The sequence below is a fragment of the Rhynchophorus ferrugineus genome, unplaced genomic scaffold, assembly GCF_030347505.1.
Source record: "Rhynchophorus ferrugineus isolate W39M unplaced genomic scaffold, kcgeb_rfMv2 rfM2, whole genome shotgun sequence".
Taxonomy (NCBI): Eukaryota; Metazoa; Arthropoda; class Insecta; order Coleoptera; family Curculionidae; genus Rhynchophorus; species Rhynchophorus ferrugineus.
Window position 1 is genome coordinate 9,683,304 of NW_027472581.1, and position 18,787 is coordinate 9,702,090.

The 18,787-nt window shown below is 32.7% G+C and overlaps 1 protein-coding gene across 3 annotated transcripts in view; it reads right to left on the reverse strand.

Annotated features, from left to right (window-relative positions):
• The window catches only part of Traf4 (TNF receptor associated factor 4), a 205,508-nt gene that overhangs the window by 62,933 nt on the left and 123,788 nt on the right, over positions 1 to 18,787 (reverse strand). The window contains exon 1 of one of the 3 annotated variants that reach the window (XM_076393890.1): positions 1,969 to 2,018. The exons of the other annotated variants lie outside the window; for them this stretch is intronic. The gene's annotated coding sequence lies outside the window, so the exon portion shown is untranslated. Of the gene's footprint in view, positions 1 to 1,968; positions 2,019 to 18,787 lie in introns of those variants that run through there. 3 annotated transcript variants of the gene reach the window in all.

Genomic DNA, 18,787 nt, shown 5'->3' on the forward strand with positions numbered 1-18,787 from the left:
AATTTGGTTTGGGCATGTCTGTCGAATGATTAAGAGATGAAATAATATCTCATGGACTTTTGATACAACAGCGGTATTGATTAAGAAGTAGATCCTTGAACAGAGGCTTGATGATGGTATGTCACTATTGGTATGCGCACTGGATGCCATGAAATTTGCACATGCCAAAATCTAATATCTAGAAGAAGAATAAAACAAGTTAACATCGATAAGAGCTTGACATTCAGCCAGAAATCATCTTAAAATTATAGCTCTCGTGATTTGGAACACAATCTAAGTTAACATATAACAATGCTTCTCGACAATGTGTGATAAAAAGTATTTTTTAAGAGAATCCCAAATACAGTACACTGACATCAAAAGTAGACAAGTTGCATTCAGTGCTTATTGAGAGTTAATTTCATAATAGTAGAATCTCAAAATACCTAAGGGCCTTGGCAAAAATATATAATAAATGAAACTAGTTTCCTTATCAACCAAGGGAGGCTTTTTGTCTTGTAACTTGGTGTTTCATATATGAGAAAGCGTTTTTTTACCGGATTATAACCAGTGATGAATTGCGGATGATGAATGACATTAATACCAATTGAAGACATTTTTAGGATCTATCAAAATTTAGAGGATTTGCTGTATATATAAGTTAATACTTGAATATGATAGATGTTCCAGAATAAAGTGTTGCAAGCCATCATCGATGTTCCATATCACGCATCCAATAAATCAATTCAGCGCGATATCCGCTTGGAAGTCATAACAAGGGTGACCCAAAGTGTTAGTGCAAAGTACTCTGAAAGACTGTTGGTGCATCACAATGCACTCGCCAAACAGTTAAATGTGAGCCATGAACTTAGATGAACCATTAGAACTGATTAATAGACACATAGAGTGAGATATAATAATCTCTAGAATAAGTTAGAATAGTCTTTATAATGAGTTAGACTAGACTTCAGAATACGTTAGAATAGTATCTAAAATAAGATTATAAGTTAGCAGATCATTTACTGAAGCGATTTTCGATATGTCAGTATAGTTATATATTGTTATACAATCATAAAAAGTACTTATTGTCCACGGGAAGATTCCTGAAGTTTTAAGAGATTAATAAAAAATATTTGGAGGATACAATATCAACATAACTTCATATCCATATTGTTAAAATTGCGTGATTTATAGACCGTATATAAAGATGAGGAACGTTTCCTACTCAGAATATGTCACATTCAAAAGTAACAAGCTTTCAATAAAAAAACTAGTAGCTGTACAAATTGAAATTGACTGGCTTACAGAAGATGCCACCAGAGAAAAATGGAGGTTCAAAATGAGGAACGGACATTTAATTTGATCTGCAACAGAAATATGAAGAGCTATAATGGGGACTTGTGTATTAGTGAAAGAATGTACCGGGAATGGTTCAAGAAGTTCCAACCCAGGAATTTCACAGTGGAAGAGAAAGAGTATCTTGAAGCAGTGAAGAAGTAGTATGTCAGTATGTTAACAACTGCTCCAATAGCAGAAAATAAAGGGGCTCCCATAGATACTGGAGATAACCTCAAGTGGAAATATTTGTGGTGGTACCCTATCCGAGTGCCTTATGTGTACACTTGGACGAACTCGCCATAGTGTTTTATGATTTAAAATAGCTACTTTATAATGAAAAATCTGTGCCTCAACCTGTCGTATCCTCCAGGCCTCGCTTCTTCGGATTACCAAATATTGCATTCATAGACTACGACAGAATATCAGTTTCTTATTTCAAGTATCTTAAGAGTGAGGCCCGTTCTGAAATCTACATGTTACTAGAAAGATGGGACAAGGTTCAAATACTTTTCTAATATTATAGTACAAAAAATAATGGCGGGTTGCATCTTATACTCCTAATATTCTAAATTTCATTTTAAATTAACCATTTTTATATGATAAAGCTACAAAATAATTTCAATACCTACTAATTAGAATTCATATACTTACTCTAGTTACTATGATGAAATTCTGATCTGAACTGATTAGACGGTTTTATTCTCTTACCGATTAATGTATTACCAACCTGAAAGAAAAATAACAACCGATTAGATTTGTTTTCATTTGTGAAATAATAAGAGAAACTGCGAATTTACGTTGTGATGTATAATTAACAATATATAAAAAAAGAAATGTTGTTGCTTGTCAATGAGTAGCTAGGGGCTATTTGGAATAAATTAAGAATGTGCTAGATAATCCTAACCGTGCCTGTTTTAACGGCCACCAAATACCTTTGGATTGCCGTAATAGTTTATCGTTTTGCAATAACCGATATTTTTCGATCTTTCTGTTAATATTTAGGTTGTTTGTTACAGTTTACATTTCACGATTCTGTGTAAAGCTCCATTGATACGTTTCATGTTTTCGGTTACACTTACAGTTCATTACATTCTAATGGCCGATGTCAGCTGATAACTGCGATGTAAATCGTGTTTATTTGAAACATGTGTTTATTACATTTTTACAAAAAAATTTTTTTTGTTACATTTTAATCTCCTTTTTATCAACTAGACTCTATCTGAATTGGAATATTATTTATCATCATCCGAACTACGGTCCTCGTAAATGAGCCTACCGACCAGCGACTGACTAACTTAAAGATAATCCCAGACAGAGAGCCACCCCATGCCTATACAAGTTTCTATTGGCTAGGACTTCACATGCGTACTTACTCTAATCTAGCCTGACAGTTTTCACAACTCGCGTCCTTTTCTACCATGCATTTCGTACCACAGTCTTAGTTGTGGTTAGATATAATTTTTAGGTTAATTTTGTATTTACATATTGTTGAGGTAATATAATTATTTCATAGGCAAAATTAGCAGCAGATTATGCGAAAATAAGTGTATAAGGTATGAATGATTAGTAAAATATTATTTTATAACACTATAATTTTGTAGGTTGTTATGGAACAGAGGATATTTATGATCATTTTTAGGTTAATTTTGTATTTATATTTTTTGTTGAGGTCAAATAATTATTTCATATACAAAATTAGTGGCAGAAAATGCGAAAGTGTTGGTATAAGGTACGAATTATTAGTAAAATACTGTCACTTAATAACACTAATTTTGTACATTGTTATGGAACAAAAGATATGTTAAATAATATGGATAATATGCAAATTTTTAGCTTTAATTGTATTCGAAACTATAGTTTAACAGTTCTGCTCGAATTATAAAATCTGAACAAATATGGTTGAGTCCTTATTTTAGAAATTTATGAAAATAATGTTATTTGTCGGATAGGTAATGGTGGTCTTATTTATGCTTATGATTGGTAACTTTCCAGTCGGTTCACTTAGTAACGGGGACTGTAGTTCATTCAGATGAAACGGTTCGTTGAAAGAATAATCTAAAAGTTAAATTTAAAAAATCTTTATACTACAAATTCGTAGTTATATATTAGTTCAGTGTTTCAAATTAAATATGTAGGGTTTTTGTTCAAAACAAGACAATAACACTTGATCAGATGTATAATAACGACATTCGTGACATATTTCATTTATATCAAGTGAGAAAAAATTTACATTCTTCGGAATGAATGAATAATTAATATATATTTTTATGTGTGAATTCAAGAGGAGGAAGAATACGACGGTTTACGGTAATTTCTGAATTTCCATACTAAAGTTTTCTACGCACTCATCATAAATAATTATAGTCCGTTGTACTGGCCAACAACGCACAAATTCGTTGAATTCTACCCATAAAATTAAAAAGTATAATATGAATTAAGCCAGTAACGATACAAGATTTGTTATAGATTCACAGGGATGTTGATTTTTAGCTTTTCAACTTTTTCAAGTTTGTTCTGTTGACTTTCCAATTATGACTTATTTTGTATAAATGTTTTTTTATATATTTTAAAGTTTCCTTTTTACTAACAAGGTCTTATCTCGACTGGACCTACTGCTTAATAACTACGTTCCTCCGCATTAAGCCTATCGACGGACCAGTGACCAACTTAGAGACCATCCCAGAAGACATCCGGTGTTACCCAGCATGGTTACTGGCGTGACTGGGATTGTCATTCCTTGTCGGACTTATTACTGTTTCCTATAAAGATATTTACAATTACAAATACAAACATAAAGTACATCCATGGCCTAGTACGATTCGAACCCCGCAACAGTACGAGGACCGTCCTGTCGCCTTAACCACTGCGCCACCAAGCCGGCATAAAGGTTTGTGTTTATTGAAAGTATCTGTTTTATTAAATTTGTTTAAAATGAAACAATGTTAGTTAAAAACAATGGAAGATTTAAATCAAAAATGCATTTGATGAATACGATTTGGTTGATCATATATATCTAGAACGTGCATACATTTTAATTGCCATTTTTGTCGAAATTAATTTACCCAAGAAAACAAAACAATGGTTAATGCCTCACAATCGTTCATTAATCAGGGTTCTTTTGAGATGGAATCCACAAATTGTTTGAATGATGGGAAAGAGTAGTGGCTATCGATGGACAATAGTTTGAATAAAATACATTGTACCGACTATTCACAGTAAAGCTTCAAGAATCCTTTAAAACTAATTTATAGGCTTAATATAATAAAAGTGGAATCCACTTATGGGGATGTTCCACGAAAAGTAATATAAATAATATACAAAGTTGTCATAACTAAGTAAGAGGTATCATAGATGCAGCCAGATAATGATTACTTACATCAAGGTTTTCAAATAGCAATTATTGTTGAAGAAATCATGAGAATCGTAAGAGTTGAGGGGTAGTAAATCCCTATTTACTCTTATGTTAATACCAAAGTATTGCATCTTTTGAATAATACCAAAAAAAAAGTTTTATAATAAAATAAGTACATAATAATCGTTGTAATACTAAATAGAAATAAACAAAAAACTTATTTAACATATCTACTACACATATTTTTTACTATATACGCACAAATTAGCTTAATACTTACCTAAACTAACACTATCTATTTACAATATTATTTTAACTACTGCCAACTGATCAGTTTGATGTTAGTACCGAGCCCAAACAATACAAAAATAATAACATAATTTTGTGACATATACAGAAAATTAATTGTACAAGTAATATTGTAAATAGATAAATAGGTTTAGATAAGTATGAAGCTAAATTGTGTGTATGTAGTAGAATATAAAGTACGTGTAGTAGATAGGTAAAATAAGGTTTCTGTTTATTTTTATTTAGTTATTAGAACGATTATTACGTACATATTTCATTTTAAAACGTTTTTCTTTGTGTTAAAAATCCAAGTTTGATTATTTTTCACTTTTTAGTGAGTTCTTTATATATTTTTTGAAGTCGGTTCAATTTTTTTGTAAAAAATATTTCATTTTTCAATTTTAACTATATGAAAGATTTTTGATGCAGTAGTGGAGCCCTGACGAGGGTTCGGCTCAGAATCTTTAGTCTGACTCAACGAAATAATAAATTAGTTACCCAAAAACGAAATAAAAAAGGGTACAAGGTAAAGAAACCCGAAGACAAAACATCGGTCGTATAATTTCAGAGAGAAGAGCGTTGAATGGCCTTAGAGTTTAACAGGTTCGATCTTGTTTAAAACAATATTGTAAGCAGGTACCATGGGAAATCGCTACTATTATTGGTATAATTGATTTGACAGTGTAGGGATATAAAATATTATTTTACGGAAAATGATTCACCTACGTATTATTAATTAATCCACTTACAATAATGATAAGGACTTAGTAATAAATGTAAACGACATAATTATTCGTAACCGTATAGTGACACAAGAATGTAAAAATTCCTTTTGTGGTCGCTGTTCTTTATTAATGACTCATTTGTGATTGTATAATATATCAGCTTAGAAATATATTGAAAACGACAGTTACATTTCAGTTTAACATACTTATTGGAAGTATTCATTAAAATATAAAATCTCTTTTTTGTGGTTTTAAAATAAGTTTTATGTGAAATTAATCCTGTGTTTAGATGTTTTCATAATTTTTAAAATTTCGTGTAATAATGGACATTTTTTTATCCACTTGGGAGGAATTGGCCGTTTTATAAGATATGTAATTCTGGAGAATATTTGGAAATGGTTATCATCTAGTACCGGACTAAATGTCTCTTTACAATGGTACTCTTTACTGATTGTTTTCTTGTACTAAACATTAAAAAAATGGTATATTGAAAAGTGCTCGCTGTTTTAAAGGATATAAGGAGTTCCATTGCAGTTCCAAAGTGAATTGAAAGTATTTCAACTACACAAAGGCTAAGTAGTATGAAAAAATAAAAGCTGACAAGTGCAAGATGATTTGGATGGAAGAGCCACTGTATTTATAAGGGGATATTATGCTAGTGTCTTTTCAACTTATAAAGTAAAAAATAAACTTGCTAACAAGCACATTTGAGACATATCGCGGACAAAATGAAGGAGTAACTTCTTGAAACTAGTGATATATCTGCTGTCGAAAGAATAACATAGGTACATATTTTAGGGCGAAGATATGGTAGTTTTTTTTTGGAAAGAAGCTAAGAAGCGATTGTTGAGTATAGCGCGTTTAATGGGTGGTTGTTTTTACATGTTTATTTTAAAATGATTGCATTGTTCTATGAATTAAATAAAAATTAGTAGGTAAACTTAATATTTTCATGTTGTTAATAATTATTTAATATGAGATTATTGTTAAACATCTTTTCTCTCACCAGCTTTGAAATACTTTTTCTCCATATTATTTCATAAATTTTGTACCATGGAGAGTATCAATAAATGTAATTCGCTTCATTGAATGATAAGAAAAACAATTCGTAATTTTTACACGTTTTTTTAATCACCATTTGCAAAATAGAAATTAAAGTTAAATATTATTTCAGATATCATGATAAGATTCCTGCAAGTAAAATATAAATATTTTTAAAATATAAATATTTTTATGGTATTATGGTTTTTAGGTAATTATATGTATTAATTATTAATTTTATTAAAACACATATTTATCATTCAAAGACATCTTTATAGTAATAATTAAATTACAAGGAAAAACAGTGTTATTTTCTCGAAACTAAAACATATGCCATTCATAATCCCGCCAATATTTCCCACGTTCGGGCAAATTTGTTGGTCAGATCCGGGGCTCCTGGAACTGCGTTCTGTTCGTCGCCAAGCGCTGAAAGTCATTGTGGCGAACACTGGAACTAAGCAAACTGCATGCGCACTACGACTATGAACCAATTTTGAAACCTGTCCATCACGAATGTTCGCCGAATTCAGTTCTGCTCATGCGCATTTTCAATTTTCCTATGACATTCGCCCCGAATACTCAGCAGGGGTGTGCAAATGCAATGGAAAGTAGTGGGGAAAAGTTTCGCTTAGTCCAATCATTGGCGGCGCTAACAACGAGAATTTGATTGGTTAGTTTAAAATAGTTATGTAGAAACCTGTAAGGAAAATACTTTGCTTTGATTGGTCTGCCATTTCCCCTGATTATTTTGTGACGTCACATTTATTGGCCAATAGTATTTAAATGAAAATCAAATTTAATTTTTAAAATTAATTTATTAAAATAAAATCAAAACAAATATACATAAGTGTAAATAATATAAATATATATAAACAAAAAGCAAAAAAAAAAACAATTATGAACTCTATTCAATAGGCAATATTAAAATATCTATAATTCTTCTATAACGCCTTCCCATATATGTTTAGTGCCATCAATTTTATGGGATCTATTAGAGTTCCAACTTATCTTGATATATTGAAGGTAAACTTCAAAACCTTCCCTGTTGATATTGCATTAACTTCATTAAACCAAAAATACAATCACACCTCAAAATAACTTAAAATTTGGTCTTTAAAATCATTATGGATTGGACAGTCGAAACACTAAAAATTTATGTGTTTTTTAAAAATAATTAGATTTTAGAGTATTTAATCTGTGGAACTACTTAATATAGAATATAGACAAATATTGCATGTTGTCTCTTTTTCAGAAGTTTTGTTAAATAGCCTGAAATAAGACTAAAATACAATATTAGACTCTTGTTTTCCTCAGAGCAAAATTCTCTGGAACTGAAAATATAGATTCAACTGGCGATTTAACAACCTCAAGTGGTACTAGATCTCCCGTTAAAAAATAATATAAATTATCTAACATGTTCATCTTCTTCACAATTTTCTCCGGGAGAATGATGTGAAAAAATTGAAGTGATGAGCCCTTTTAAAAATTGCTCGAACATATTAGGGGAAGGATGCTGTTTCTACCTCCATGACCTCTAATAGATCCAACAAAAATCTTTAAGCAATCTTGGTTAAGATTTGTTAAACAAATGTAGTTATTTGTAAATTTGGACAAAATAGATTTCTTTAAGGTAATAAATCCCCTAAAAGTAGCAATTCAATTTATTGATGGCACAATAACAAATATTTTCTTAACAAGGCAATCAAATTTAAATATATAATTCCTCTACTATAAAATGATTGAACACAGATTGTTCTAAAAAGTTAAAGTATTGCAAATATTTTAGGGATATTTTACAATCAAAAGTAGTATTTATTACTACTAATTCTCCAGTTATATTAATTGTTACCTTCTTGTAAGACTTCTTTATGTAGAGACATCACACTGAGAGCATACGAACAACTTGGTAGATTAATTGAATTTTATGACTACTAACATCTTCATAAGGTTTTGAATTTCTGTAAACAAACAATATATAAACAGACATGTAGTAGATAGATAATTTTATATGTACCTGATGAAACCAATGATGGATATGCATTTACCCTAATACCTGTTCGTGAAGGAAGGATAATTCTAAATTTTTCACTAAAATGTCCATAACAAACACCATGACGTTGATATATTTGCATTGTGGTTTATCCAGGTAACTTACTACTATTTACTTGATCAACCCATTTTTGGAAAGGAGCGAGATCATTCTTTGAGAAACGATGTCTAATTTCCGTAGTAGAATTTCACCCCGGTACACTATATCTTTTACCACACTGACGCATTGTCATCAATTTTTATATTATTACTCCATAATAATTAATGTAAAACAGAAAATATGCACAAGGTAAAACGAAAATTTCGTGATCTAAACAAAAACCATAACCTACAAACAACAGACATAAAAATGGACGCCCATAGAAAATGGTGATTTCACACAATTTGATCGACCAATCACATTTCATGTTAGTGGCGGCACCAGGAATTTAAACTAGCCAATCACAATTTGCGATCGCAGCGCTACAGTTGATTGAACTAAACAAAACATTTCCCCAAGGTCGTCTATACCGTGAATTTTCTATTTTTTCTATGGTCTGTCCCCACCATACTAGTTACATCGTATCTGACAGGCAACGTGTTAACGAAAAACAAATTCCTCTAAAACCAATAAATCTCCCAATTAACAAAAAAACAACGGAAAAAAAGAACGCACAGAACAAAGAAGATCGACGATTCGAACGACGAGCCGTTCATAATTCCCGTGAGAGAGGATCCGTAACGCCGGCCGCCTCCGACGACAGGTCGATTCCTGTCGCGGTCAGTCCGCGACGCGCGTAAATTAAAACGACTCCAACCGCCTCTGCAACAGAAATCCGAGACAAGGACGTCGGGTCGTCTGCGAGCGAAACGAGGACGGACTCAGGCGGAAATCGCGACTCGAAATCTTTAAGATAAACGTTTATCCGGCCAGGTAAAAGTCGGTGAAAAAAAACTCGAACACAAAAGAATGCTGATAGGTCTCGTCAGGCTCGGATCGAATCCGCCGGGCGGGGCACGGGGATATCGGACGTTGGGTTGTGATGAAAATGTTGGTCGTTAATTTTTTTTCCTGATATTTAACTGATTTTTTTTCTATCGAACGACGAATTGTTATGATAATTTGACGGTTTTTATGATAATTCAATTAATATTTGGCGTCGCAATATTTGTTTAAAACGAATAACTGATTAGTGATAACGATTTTTTTTTATGTAAACCAAGTTGATCAGCTAATATAGCACCAAGTAGTCTCTTTGGTGATGTTTCTTTGAGTTTAGTAAATTTGGAGTTTCACGGAGACCCTGGGATATGATTGGGACTGTACGACTGTATATCAGCATTTCTGCAGAGTAGTCGAAACGGAATGCTATACACACCAATGCTTTTGCAGATGGTGTGCTTGATTTGATTTGGTATGACTACTGGAACCTGCGGTCGAAATGGAGATCGATATATGTGACTTTGTGGACCTAAAGGATAAGGACATTTTCGATTTGAAGGCGATACGCTTGAAGCTCCCTCCGTCGTTGGAGCAGAATATTTTTACTCGAGTTAATCTGCAGTCGCCAGAACTTTTATCGCACGATCGTCTGGTTGATTCGGGCTTGAAGTCTGCTTTGCGTTACATCGGGATGGTATCCGATAGTGAAAAACATAGTGTCGTCTGAAGAAACCTTGCGGAAATCCGGCGGAGATTTGTTTCCGAGAGGAAATTGCGCCACCAATTCGTCCAAATAGAAGGGAATCAACTATACTAGGTCATCGGAAAACACTAGGATTATTGTTGTCTTTGGCTTTGGCTAGAAATTCGGACGGGCGTCTTCGGAGACATCTAGAAAGATGCGAAAAACAACCTTGCGACGTTTATGAAGAGCCTGATGGATGGTGGCTGCGACGCGAGCATCCGGATGAAGGCTTGAATGTTTAGCGAGAAAACTTAATTAGTAGCAGGTCAATTGAAACGTTCCCGGCCTACCGTTATATACCGTTGCCAGCCGACTGTTCTGTTTCCTCACGACTTGGAAGGGCTTCATCGTGTGCAGTCCGCTCGGATGACTGTCGATTGGACTTCGGAATGAAATAATAGACCCTTGTTTCATCCATTGTCACATATCGACGTAAAAACTCGGGTTCATTACACTTGATCATCTTCAAACATTGCTCCGAACCATCAAGTCGTTGTAGTTCTTGGTCAAAAGTGAGCTCGCGCGGCATTCACTTTGCACAGAGCTTTCTCATACCCAAATATTCGTGAATGATATAATGTACAGGTTCAATTGATATATTTAGAGTGTCTGCTGTTTCATTCTATTTCAATTTACGGTCATTCAAAATCATTTTGTGGATTTTTTTAATGTCTTCGTCGGTAACAACCTCTTTTGGGCGTCCACTGCATTCAACGTCTTCGGTGCTCATTTCACCACGTTTGAACTTAGTTTGCCAATCCTTGATGATTTTCCTGTGGCGGTATCCTCGAAAATTCGGCATCAAGCCAAGTTTTTGCTTCAAGTGTATTTTTTCCCTCCAAATAGCAATTTTCAACACGCGAAATTCCTTTTTATCAATTTTTTTTCACAATTTCAAAAGTTGCTTCACTCGCACACGCATCTTTTGAGGATTAGGACTAACTAAAAAACATATGGATTTAATTCTAGTAGCGCCATCTATGAGTCAGGCTGGGGACTTTTCAGTTGACCTATTTGTTTTAGTTTTCCCATATACATTGATGTCAACATTGTATTATCTAGCATACAGTCTGAAAAAAATTCGGTATGGTATCTGGTGGTGGAAGATTCAGCCCATAATTTTAAAAAATGAAGAAAACCATATTATTTATTACAGTTTTATATCAGTACGAATATTTTTTACGACAATGGCGTTGTCCAATATTGAGCAGTACAGTATATAGCCTAATAATCAAGGTGATAGGACCATCTCCTTATTACTGCGGTAGTTGTAGTGAGTGACCAATATGAAGATCATCTCAGGTGTGACGCGGCCTTACCCACTCTGATTACTGTTTTGATTGAAAATATATATGGGATAAGATTTTATAGTCCCGCCTATAAAAAAATACAAATATCCACAACAGCTCAATCTTTTACGACCCATGTCTTAAATTTGCTGTAAAAAATATGAACGGTAATGTGACAGAAATGGTTTCGTCACCTTTTTAGATATCAAGTCTGTTAAATAATCGTATTGTTCAATGTTTTTGGCGTCAAGGTTTTATTCTGTACTGTGCAAATTCCATATCTGATGATTATATGTCAATGATAATTGATGCATGTCTTTCGTGTTAGCTTAAAATAATTTGTCCCATATTCCATATAACATAAAAATTAAATATACGCAAGATGAATACAATTTATTAGTTTCCTTATTTATTTAACAATACGTTTGTTTCTTATTAGCACTATAATGTGATTATATTAGGACAGACATGTGAATTCTATATTTATAACAGCATAACTTCTATATAGTTGCTTAATTTTTAAAAATTTAAAAATTTTACAGTAATCTTTGCATATAAATATATAAATGAGAACAAATATAATGTAAAAAATTAATGTAAACAGGAAAAAATCGATAAATCATAGGTTTAATTATTTTTTTTATAATAACAAAAGAAACATCATAAACTAATAATATTAAAATTAATCAGAGAAGAAAAATATTACCGTTGATGAATATGCAAAATCAGTTGTCGATAAAAAATAATGCTTTTTCGTAACTGTTTTAATCCAAAACGCAGTTTGTTAATAAGTTTATATATTTTTTGATTGACTATCATAAGATTAGATAACAAACAAAGATAATAATATAAAAGGTATATTTAAAAAAATCATTCATATAAATTCTCCAATATTTTATTATTAGTTAGTTGAGAAAATTGGTAATAAAGTGGTATATAATTAAATAGTAATAAATTTTAAGAACATTATTTGGCCATAATTAATGTTTAATTTCAAAATTATCTTTATGGTCAATTTTATGTTTGTTTAGAATATTTCTTAAATAATATAAATAATAAAAAGGAATTTGACGTGTTCATAAAATATTTCTTTTTGAAGGGAAAAAATACAGATGAAGCAAAAACTTGACTTCATGCCGAGTTTCCGGACACTGACCCAGGAAAGTCAACCATCAAGGATTGGTATGCCAAGTTTAGACGTGGTGAAATGAGCATCGAAGACGATGAACACAGTGTATGCCCAAAAGAGGTTGTTACCGACGAAAACATAAAAAAATCCACAAAATGATACGTAAATTGAAATTGAATGAAATCTAAAGATACTACTAAAGAACACTCTAAAGATATCAACTGATTGTGTACATCATATCACTCACGAATATTTGGGTATGAGAAAGCTCTGTGTAAAATGGGTGCCGCGCGAGCTCACTATTGACCAAAAACAACGACGAGTTGATGATTCGAAGCAGTGTGTGAAGATGATCAAGCTTAATAAACCCGAGAGTTTTTGCGTCGATATGTGACAATGGATGAAACATGGCTTTATCATATCACTCCGAAGTCCAATCCGCAGTCATGCGAGTGGACTGCACACGAAGAACCCTCTCCAAAGCGTGGGAAAACGCAACAGTCGGCTGGCGAGGTTATGGCGTCTGTACTTTGGGATGCGCATGGAATAATCTTCATTGACAACCTTGAAAAAGGAAAGGCCATCTACAGCGAGTACTACATAGCATTACTGGACCATTTGAAGGACGAAATCGCTGAAAAGCGGCCACATTTGAAGAAAAAGAAAGTGCTGCTTCACCAAGACAATGCATCGTGTCAAAAATCCATGAATTGGGCTTCGAATCACTTCCTCATCCACCGTATTCTCCAGATCTGACCCCAGCGACTATTTCCTGTTCTCATATCTCAAAATAATGCTCGCCGGGAAGACATTTTCGTCGAATGAAAAGGTGATCGCCGAAACTGAGGCCTATTTTGAAGCCAAGGACAAATCGTACTACAAAAATAGTATCGAAAAAAATCTTGAAGGGAATTATGTTGAATAAAAAAAACTAATTTTGCCAAAAAATGTGTTTTACTATGGTAGGCCGAGGACTTTTCAATTGACGTGTTATATACATATTTACTGGTTTATGATTTCTAAATTATTTGTCATCAACAATGTAATGCGTCAAGAAGCCAATTAAACCGCTGATGAATATTGTAATGAGTGACAAAATGCGAAATAATTTTAAACATAAATACGAAGAATAATATAACGAATATGATTATATAGTATGGGTCAGATTTTGCCGTTCTATAAACCATCATATAGTGGTTGACGGATCATTGCATTGAAAGAGTGAGTGTTTGATTTAAGTGTTAGAATAATTGCATTACTGATCCCTACTTCTTTGAAAATTGCGATTTTTTAAAGCCCTAGTGTTATATCTTATGAAGATGTAGTAATAGTAGAAGTTATTTTAACTACTGCTAAATAACTCATGCCCTTAATTGAATTTATCCATTGAACTAATTATGAAACAGGAGCACAAATAATATGCAACAGCGACGTTCAAACAAACGACAACAGCAAAGTTCGGACGTGGTGAAATGAGCACCGAAGACGGTGAACGCAGTGGACGCCCAAAAGAGGTTGGTACCGACGAAAACATTAAAAAATCCATAAAATGATTTTGAATGACCATAAATTGAAATTGAATGAAATAGCAGACACTCTAAAGTATCAACTGAACATGTACATCATATCATTCACGAAAATTTGGGTATGACAAAGCTCTGTACAAAGTGGGTGCGGCGCGAGCTCACTTTTGACCAAAAACAATGACTAGTTGATGATTCGGAGCAGTGTTTGAAGATTATCAAGCGTAATAGACTCGATTTTTTGCGTCGATATGTGACAATGGATGAATCATGGCTCCATCATTTCACTTCGAAGTCCAATCGACGGTCATCCTAGTGGACTGCACACAATGAACTCGCTCCAAAGTATGCATTTTGTCAATTATTTATATTGTCATAGTTGCCTGTTATAATTTTCATGTGGCTTCATCGATATTATCTCCGACATCAAGAATCGCAGTATCATCAGCAAATGTGGCCATCATGATATTTTCCATTTGTAGTTATCTGTAGAGAAGGTAATTAATTGGTTCCAATATACTTCCTGGTTGTGTATTATGTTTATCTATGTATTCCTCTTGTTTGACTTTAAACATTTTGGCTATAATGTAAGATTTCAGTGTGTAGTTTCGGTAACTGAATCTAAGAATATAGTTAAGTAAGAACATACATTTTGATTTTCATATGGTTTTTTAATTACATCAGTTATTCTATGACCTGGTCAATTGGTGAATGTTTGTTAATAAACCGGTTATATACTTCTCAACGGGAATTTTTCAAATATCTTCAATATTATTAGTAGCAGTCAGGTAGATCTACCCTTAGGAATCATAATAATTTTGGTCATCTTAGCCAAATGTCCAGAAATATCTGAATTGATCAACTCACTTTTAAAGATGATCAAAATTTTGCAGATCGAAGAAGTCAATCAGTAGAATATTACCAGGATATCACATCATTTCGATTTCGTTACTACTAAATTTGTATCAAATACAGTTTCCAATACAAATACTGTCATTAATCAATTCTAAACACAAACAAAATTATTTATATGCATATTTATTCACACCAATATTGAGACCTATATGTAATTTCATGCGATTCTAATATGATACGTAACATAATGTGATACTTATTAGGCGCAAATCATACCTGATGACGAAAGAACCTAGTTTATAATTGGCAAGGTCGCCATCATATACAGGGCAAATAACAATAAGCGGTAACAGGAGCATGATTAATTACGACAGTTATTGCAAAGGTGAAGCAGTAAATTATCGTTATTTGAATCAATGTGACACATAAAACTCGAAACAGTTATATCAACTAATATTGGTTGGTGTTCTCCTTTTTGTTTATGCTCTTGATTATTTTACTTCTTGTACAGTCATAAAATTCTTATTAGCGTTGGAAACTATCGATTGAAAACGACTATCGACTGTTTAGTAATTGACTACTTTTTACTATCGGCTGTTTCAGATGCTATTTTTGGTGGACTGATTTTACTATTTTTTACCAGTGACTGTTCCAGTCGACTGTTTTCAGTCGCTATTTTTAGTCCGACTGGTTTTGTTACCATTTACTATCGACTGTTTCAGTCGTGTACTTTTAGTTACTATTTTTGGTTCTACTAGTTTCATTCGACTGATTTTTAACGTCCTGGTTCTGTCGTCCTAGCAGTGACCTTGACAAAAATTTACCCAATTTATGCTTACATAGTATGTAATATATACATGTAATATATATTGTTTTATGATTTTTTTGCCACTTTGCTTGTAAATAACAATATATTACATATTAATAAAGTAGCATTTTGGAACGATATTTTTCAAGATCGTTAATGTAATAGGGTAAAATGTTGGGAATGATAAATAGTAAAATATTTTACGGCTGTTTTTACGGCAATAGTAGGTAATATTTCGGTTACTCTCTCGAGTTTTCTTAAAAAATATTTCCGTTCAATAATAAATAAAGCATTTACTTTATTTAAAAAAGCTCTAGTAGTTATTATGCGATCATTTTTAATTATGTCATGGATTATGTTTTTTTTTCTATGATTAGGTATAGCATTATTATATTTTTATTTAGTATTTATGGTTATTGTACATCTTTAGTTTTTAGGTTTTGTTTAAGTCCTATTGTATTGTCTATATTAGTTATAGTATATAGTAATTACTATTTTCAGTCGCTAGTTCCCAACGCTAATTCGAATGTATTTATTTAGTTGGTATATATTGAGTGGCTTGAGGTAATAATTCTCGTCAATATATTAATTGTATATTTTGTCTTGACATTATTGATATATATGACGTTCAAAAATTTGGAAAACATAAGGAAATTTGAGGAAAACGACTATAAAACAAATAAATTTTGGCTAAAGTTATAACACTTAATACATTTTTCGAACTGGCAATTCTTCGGCCTTTCTAAAATATTATTTGTTTACAAATTTTACTAATTCTTTTTATTAACTTATTTAAGTATTCAGCGTCTTTCATTCCCGTTGTAGATATTGCTACAACTATGCTGAGCTCGATGGGTATCGTTACTTTACTTTCTTTTAGAGCCATTATCTTGTTAAGAAACTTAGATTTGACCAATAGATTTGATCCGAAAGGAATCACGTGTTCTTGAAGTATTTTCAGCTACCCTTCTTTATTTAGATTATTCGTGAGCTTTAAAGATATGTTCTAAGAGATCTAATTCAGTTTTAGAATTTTAATTTTTCTTAGAACATTTTAATAACATATTATTGTAACTACTAAGATTGAAGTAGCCAGGATAATATGAAATGAAATTCATAACATGAAAACATTACATTTTACAATAAAACAAACAAAAAATGGAATAAAATCTCTGAACTGAAATTTTTTTTGGCTTGAATATTCATGTAAAGCAATAAAAGGGAATGAAACTTTTATTGACATTATGATACAATAGATAATACAAAATATAAAGATAATTTGTTTAGTGTTAGTTCAGACAAGTTAAAGCAAAAAAAAATTAAAAACATTCTTGTAAACAGACATTATTAATTATTCTAATCAACAGCACATGATTTGGCTGGGCAACAGTGCCGTTTTTAGGCAAATTTCTGAAAATGACAGGATTTTATTGGGAACTAGCGACCCGCCCCGGCTTCGCACGGGTGCAATGCTGATACTAAATTAAATACACTACAGAAAAAATATGAACGTTGTATATAAAAACATAGCGGCCCGCTCCGACTTTGCACGGGCATAAAATATATATGCCTATGTCACTCAATGAAAACATGATTAAAATCGATCCAGTATTTTTGGTTCATTCATTACTGCCCTTGGCCTGCACGCATTAAATTTGGAGTAAAACAATTCCTCTTCCCCTATACTTACTATGAAGATTTCCTGCTATCTTTGGAATATCTAAATTCATACAATTTTTATTACATTACACATTTTTAAACGCAAATTTTAAATTTGTAATATCTCCGAAAATATTTGTTTAATTTACATGCTGTAAGGAACCATATTGATCTATATTAATTGCACACTGTATTTAAGGTACTTAATTCGATAAGGATTAATGCCGTATTGCTTAAAATAGCTTCGTAAATAAGCCATTTTCTCACGTAAAAAGTAAACAATAAAAATGGTTAATGTGGGTTATCCCTAAAAGATAAACATATACCATCGCGGACTTTTTTGTAGACCTTTTTATGGTGTACAATACTGTAGTACTTTAATTTGATCTAACTCGTAGGGTTAGGCAGCGTTTTTGCTAATTGCTAAATAAGCCTAAAAAAATAGGTTAATTTACGACATCACGTTAGAAACCTCTAAAATTAGCAATGTTGCCTTAGTATATTATGCATGTATTATACATATAAACCTTCCTCTCGAATCACTCTATTTATTGAAAAAAACCGCATCAAAATCCGTTGCGTAGTTTTAAAGATTTAAGCGCACATAGGGATATAGGGACAGAAAAGGCGACTTTGTTTTATACTATGTAGTGATTGAAAAAATTTACAAAAATTTACAGTTTTTCTAGGTATTTCCCCTCACTAGTTACACATTTTGTCCATCTTTTCGGTAGTTATTTGATGCCGGTATCGAAGAATTCCTTGGTCAACTCGAACAGACAAGTGTGCACCAACTCCTCTACCTCGTCGTCGGTGTTGAATCTTTGACCTCCGAGGGCTTCTTTCAGTGGTCCAAACATGTAGTAGTCGCAGGGTGATAAATCCGGACTGTAGGGGGGGTGTTCCAGTACCTCCCACACTAATTCCGATATTGTATAGAGCGTGAGACGCGCGGTATGAGGGCGCGCGTTATCCTGCAGAGAAATCGTTCTTCGTGTCGGAATGCTCCTACGTTTCGAGCGATAAGCGGATTTCACGTATGTCTTCAGAAGGTTAGAGTGGTATGCAGCGTTAACGGTACGTTG